Source organism: Sphaeramia orbicularis, chromosome 21 (genome assembly GCF_902148855.1).
Source record: "Sphaeramia orbicularis chromosome 21, fSphaOr1.1, whole genome shotgun sequence".
Lineage (NCBI taxonomy): Eukaryota > Metazoa > Chordata > Actinopteri > Kurtiformes > Apogonidae > Sphaeramia > Sphaeramia orbicularis.
The window spans coordinates 6,010,291-6,017,518 of record NC_043977.1 but is presented as its reverse complement, the minus strand read 5'-3'; positions in this window follow the sequence as shown (position 1 = coordinate 6,017,518).

The following is a 7,228-nucleotide window of genomic DNA, read 5'->3' as shown; positions in this document are numbered from 1 at the left end:
CCACTAATCCTATCAGTACATGTCAATAATTGGTGTAAAACACAGTTCTTCGTCTTTTCATGGTCATCAGATATGACCCGTTTGGACGTTCAGAGGCTCCGTGGTTACCGTGGAAACACCATCATCTTCTACAACATTGATTAACCAGTAAAACCCATGGAGTTGGATCAATGACAGTGGACGGACACACTTGTTTTTATGTTCAGTTATTGATATCTTTGCTGAAAAAGACATATTTCTTCAGTTTTCTCTGTTTCGATATAATAACATTTGAATTTACTCTGACTTACAATGAGAAAAAACAGCCAAAGTTATCAATAACATTAACAAAAATAAACAGCAAATCAACAAAATAAGAAGTAACATGAACAAAATAATCTATAAACTAAACAAAATTGATGAAAAAAATTCTAAAATAGGCAACAAAATGAACAATCAAAGCCAAAGTAATAAAATAAACTCAATGAATAAATATAAAAAAAAAAATGAACAAAAATAATAAGCAACAAGAACAAAATAAGCAACAAACTGAATGAAACTGAAGAAAAAAACAAAACAAAACTCTATAGTTGGATCAGTGACAGTGGATGGACACACTGGGTCTATGTTCAGTTACTGAGAGATTTTGCAGAAAAAAATCCTTTTGTTCTTCAGTTTTCTCTGTCTCTGATATAATAACCCTCAACTTTAACCTGAGCTTTTATGACCATCTACATGACCAGTGAATTAAATATAGCAAAATACATGATTTTTAATGAAAAAAATGTAAAATACAGAAGTTAATATTGTAATAAATGGACATAAATCACTTATGAAAGTTAAATAGATAGAAAAATTCATTTGGGAACTGACACAAAAGTAGCACTGGGTCTTTATGGGTAAAATGATTTTACAAACATGAACGTTTTCATAAAATATTGTTCTTGTATTCTTGTGTTTTTTGCGTTTTGTGTTAGCGCTCCCTCTACAGTTTGCAGAAAAGCCTTCAAGTATCAGCCTGTTTCTCTAAGGAAATGCACCACAGTTCAGATTTTGTACAGTTCGCAGATGCTGATCGGCTTTTATCCCAGTCTATTTACTTTTTCATATCAGTTTCTGCCTCTGACGTTGGCTCTTCTGTATCTGTCTTCCTCTGACTCCAACTAGTGTTTTCAGGAAAAGCAGCGGCAGCAGAGCAAGATAAAAGCTTTTCTGTGGGTATGTGTGATCCCACACGATTCGACACCGTTAAATGTGTAAATCAATCCCATGTCTCCAATCACACACTGGATCCTTATTATGTTGTTATTTCCGTGCCTCCTGCTGCGAGAAGTCTGACCCGTGTTGAAAACGGATGGAGATATCCAGATATGCTACAAATGTACGAAAAAAAAAAATGCACTTAAACCTTTCATGCATGAATTATGAAAATCTGAGTCAGTATTTTTTTCTTGAGTGTTTTTATTCCTCTTTAGGCTTGAAAAAAACAATGCAAATGAATGTTCTTTTTATGAACCTATTTTTCATGGAGTTACAAAAATATCCACTCAGCTGGACACCATGCATCTAATTTTTGAAGCAAAGAAACATATATTTAAAACTCATCATCAGAAAGTGATATACTGTGTGAAAACTATGAAATAAAAACATTTTTAATGCCACATAAGTGACAAACTAATTTAACTGCTAAATCGCTAATGTTTTCTCACATTTTATCATACTCTAATATTAGTTATTACTCATTTCATGGTGATAAAATCCTCCCAGGAATTTGACAGTTTTAGCTTTTTTTTTTTTTTACATTAAAAATGGTCTTGATTGGAAACTGCATAATGCAACAGTTTTTTTCAGCTACATTTTTTAAATAATTTTTATTTATTGATTGATTTGTTGATGGAATGTCCTTTGTAATGATATGAAAAAAAAAAAACTTTTTGTTTCAGAAAACTGTTAATTACAGTCTAATAACAAGTAGCAACTGATTTACACTCAAACATGTAACTGCAGATCAGGTTTATCATGAGCAGCAAAGTTACAATAATTGTATGAACGGCAGTGTTTGGGATGGTGCATAAGTGTCCACTGTGTCGGCTGATATGGAACTAAAACAACAAAACCCATGAAGATAGATAGATAGATAGATAGATAGATAGATAGATAGATAGATAGATAGATAGATAGATAGATAGATAGATAGATAGATAGATAGATAGATAGATAGATAGATAGATAGATAGATAGATAGATAGATAGATAGATAGATAGATAGATAGATTTTTGTTCATTTTATTGAATACATTGGCTGTTTTTGTTCATTTTGTTGCTTTTTTTTTAATTACATTTTTTGTTTATTTTTTCACGTTATTATTTCTTGTAAATGTTTTTATTCATTTTTGTTCATTTCATTTGACATATATATATATATGAACCCAGTGTGTTCATTTTATTGAAAACATTGGCTGATTTTGTTTATTTTGTTCTCATTTTATTTTTTCAACTTCGTTTTTGTAAATTTTTTTGCTTATTTGTTTTTTTTTTTTTTTTCCATGTTATTATTCCTTGTAAATGGTTTTATTCATTTTTGTTCATTTAATGTATGTAAAACCCACTGTGTCCATGCACTGTCACTGATCCAACTCCATGAGTTTTACTGGTGAATCAGTGTTGTAGACGTGTCTTCAACCTTATTATGCTAATTTTTTTTATTATTTGTGTTCACTTTTATTTATTTTTTTGTTCAGTTTGTTGCCTATTTTATTATTGTCTCTTCAATTCTGTGTTTTTTGTAGATTATTTTGTTCATGTCACTTACTATTTTGTAGATTTACCATATATAACAACCAAAGTGATCAATAAAATTAACAAAAATGTACATTTTATTCATCACTTTGGTAGTTTTTGTTCATTTTGTTGCCTATTTTTCGATGTTATTTATTACTTCGTACATTTTTCATTTATTTTTATGTACTATTCTAGATAGATAGGTAGGTAGGTAGGTAGGTAGGTAGATAGATAGATAGATAGATAGATAGATAGATAGATAGATAGATAGATAGATAGATAGATAGATAGATAGATAGATAGATAGATAGATAGATAGATAGATAGATAGATAGATAGATAGATACTTTATTGATCCTTTGCAGGAAATTGCTTCATTACTACAGCAGCAGTACAAGAAAAACACACTGACCCATCACGAGAACATCCCACAACAACCCACAATGGAACGAAGAAGTAAAGAGAATAATATATATATATATATATATATATATATATATATATATATATATATATATATATATATATACTATGTACAATACAAGTAATGTAAATAATACAATAACCCAAACACCTAAGTATGGACAACATACAATAATTTATCGCGCAGTGAAATTAAACTGTCCAATAGCAGCCGGCAGGAAAGACCTCCTACTGCGTTCAGTCCTGGACTGAGGGGGAATCAGTCTGTGGCTGAAGGTGCTCTCCCTGAACACCTCAAGATGGTGCAGTGGGTGAGATGCTTTCTTCAAAATAGAGTCCAGTTTCCTGAGCATTCTCAGCCCAGCCACCTGCTGACCTGTGTCCAGTCCCACTGATGGAGCTGGCTTTCTTAATGAGGTTATTCAGTCTGTTTCTGTCTGAAATGCGAGCTCCCTCCCCCCAACACACCACACCAAAAAACAGGGCACCAGCCACCACAGTCTGGTAGAAGCTGCACAGAAGAGGCTTGGAGATGTTGAAAGACTTTAATCTCCGTAGGAAATACAGTCTACTTTGCCCCTTCTTGTGCAGAGTCTCCATATGACAGGACCAGTCCAACTTGTTGTCCAGCTGGACTCCCAGGTACCTGGAACTGGAGACAGCTTCTACCTCTGTGTCATGGATGGTGCCTGGCATCAGTTTGGACCTCTTCCTCCAAAAGTCCAAAACCATTTCCTTGGTCTTGGAAATGTTCAGTCGTAGGTGGTTGAGGTCGCACCAGTCCACAAAGTCCTTAACCTGGCCCCTGTTCTCCCCTGTACAAGAGAACAGCTGGAGAATATCTGTCCACTGGAGTGACCACTATGCATGAAAGGGTTAAAAGAGACAGAAAAAAGACTAAAAAAAGTGGAGGAATCTACTTTTCTGGTAAAGGGAAAGAAAAAACGCATTCCAAGAGTTATCAGAGACTGAAAAGTGAAAGAATCATCACAGACTTTCTTCAGCCTTTTGCTCAGAATCCAACATATTCAGCTCCGTTCACTGTTGGACAAAACTGCAGCGAGCTTAGAAAGCACCAACAGATCTATTTATTAGGAACAATATTCTCATAGGCCGCTCATCGAAAATTCAATTCTCCTGTTCACTTTGGTGAAATAGAAACCATGCATCCACAGTGTGTGAGATATATGACTGTGTTCCTCGTGAAAATGAATAATATATGATGGGCCGGACTGTGGTCCTCTGAAACCACAGGAAATCGGAGCCTCTTTCACACACCTTATTCTGCACAGCCCTGCTTCCAATATCCTTCTGTCAGGTTTTCCTTTTTTTTTTTTTTTTTTTTTTTTGCAGAGTGCATGTATATGGGAGGTTGGAGGTCGGCCATTGGACTTTTCAGCCTTTAAGAAGAAAAAAAAAGGGGGGTGGGGGGGTGATTGAATATCTAACAGGCTGTGGTTTGAACGGGTCACAGGGACGAAACAGGGGGAAAGGAACGAAAAGAGAGGGAGCGTTGAAAGACAAGGAAAAGTGAGGAAAGGGAAAGAGAAAAGTCTATTTTATTTGGCATTCTAGTGTGATGGTCCTGAACACGCCCACACAGATACTGACCTTTGAAAGCTCTGCAAAGCTGTGGGCTAATCTGTGCTCTCCCCTCCTGTCCCTTCATTATGGCTCTGGGTTATTTCCATTAAACTGCAGCTGAAAAAGAAGGGGATGGACAGAGAGGAGGGAAGGAGGGAGGAAAGGAGGGAGGAAAGGAGGGAGGAAGGAAGGAAGGAAGGAAGGAAGGAAGGAAGGAAGGAAGGAAGAAAGAAAGAAAGAAAGAAAGAAAGAAAGAAAGAAAGAAAGAAAGAAAGAAAGAAAGAAAGAAATCCACCCACCGGTCCACCCATCCATTTTTACTTCATTCCATCCATCCATCCATCTTTTTTACTTCATTACATCCATCAGTCCATCCATCCTTTTTTACTTCATTCCACCCATCTGTCGTCCATCCATCCATCCATCCATCCATCCATCCATCCATCCATCCATCCATCATTTTTTACTTCATTCCATCCATCCGTTCATCCATCCATCCATTCATCTATCCATCATTTTTTCCATCCATCCATCCATCCATCCATCCATCCATCCATCCATCCATCCATCCATCCATCCATCCATCCATTTTTACTTCATTCCATCCATCCATCCATCCATCCATCCATCTTTTTTACTTCATTACATCCATCAGTCCATCCATCCTTTTTTACTTCATTCCACCCATCTGTCGTCCATCCATCCATCCATTCATCTATCTATCCATCATTTTTTCCATCCATCCATCCATCCATCCTTTTTTACTTAATTCCATCCATCCATCCTTTTTTTTTTTTTTTACTTCATTCCATCCATCCATCCATCCATCTCCAGGGTGTTGACCTGGTTCTACCCTGGGGTTTCCCCCTTGTTGGATATATAACACCTCACTGGGGGGGTGTCCTAACCTGATGACCCACCTCAGCTGACCCCTCTGGATGTGAACGACCCCTCCTCAATGACCCAACTCCTCACCCTACCTCCAAAGGAAACCCCACCCGCCCATGTCTTCTGCCTGTTTTGTTCTGTCATTCCGGTGGGTATTGACAGAAAAGAACAAAACATCCTAGTGCGACAGACACTTAAAAATACCCTCATTGCAACTCTTTTGAAAAGCAAATGAGATTCACAGATAACTAAAGAAAGAAAGACCCAGAATATTGAACAAGCTCTCAGAAATGGAGTGCAGAGGACGGTGATCATTACAGCAGAAAATGTCTCCTCATCCATTGTAATTCTGCGCCCATGTGCCTGTGTTTCAGAGTCTGGCCTGGTGGCATATACGGCTCTGACAGCCACTGCATTTTAAAGATGTCAGCATAAATGTTAATGCTCCATCCGATCAATAGTGAATCTGGGAGTTTGACCCTTTAACCTTCTAAAAGAAATAGAAGCAGTACGTTTTCTGTAAAGCAAATCGAATTGACATTTCCCGGCAGATTTTACCAGATCGGGGTTCGCATTATTTAAACATCAATTTGAAGTCACTGGCATCTTCGGTGGAACATACTGTACCAGCTTACACCTGCACTTTAAACAACGCAATATCATGACTCGCCACTTTTAACTGCCGTGTTATCTGTACATATTTTAGGGCGAAGACCGACCAACCCAACTGCCAATCGTCACCAGAGAAGGTAGGCCGACTGCTCAGTCTGCTCCCAAAGTGTGTAGGACATGCCAAATCGACTACTGACTTGAGCGTACGTTCTGCGCTTGCGCGAAACGTAAAACCGGAAATGACGGAACATCTCTCTAGACCAAAACACAGAGCTCGCTGTCGTCAGTCATTGTTATCAGTGGAGTGTTCAGTAGTCCAGAAGGGTTGTTGTTGTATTTGTTGAACAGATGGCTAGTAATAAAGAAGATACTGGCGCTGTCAGCTCCTCCTTCTTGTGAAAAAAGAAAGATGTTGCAGGCAAAAACTGAAGAGAAATTGCACTATGCTAACAATGCTAACAATGTTCACTTCATGGAATGAATGAAGTCCATAGCCAACACTGACTGGCACTCAGAAAGTCATGGGAAGGAATGCTTCTCAGACCAAAAAAGAGTTTGTTCGAGGTGCTCTTTGGAAAAAGGGTTTCATAAAGTAGATACCAAACTGGAAGAAAAGTCCAAGGCACTCTCTTTAAACATTAAAATGCCTTTATTAACATGGCACGATCATAACTAGACCTAAAAATTTTGGTGTAGATATGACCGTGTCATGTTAATAAAGGCTTTTTAATGTTTGGAGTTTTCTTTTCTTTTTTTTTTAAATTTATCTTTTTATGAGCAATGTAACAGTACATACAAAGGAGCAGAATTACAGTGCATTCATTACACATTGCCTTTTATATCATTTTCCCCCATGCCCAGTCCAACCCCAAGGCCCTCTGAGAAGGGGCAACAGCAGAAACAAGAACGTCATAACAGTCTCTGAGCAGTAGAAAATCAAATAAGTACAAGCAGTATCAAA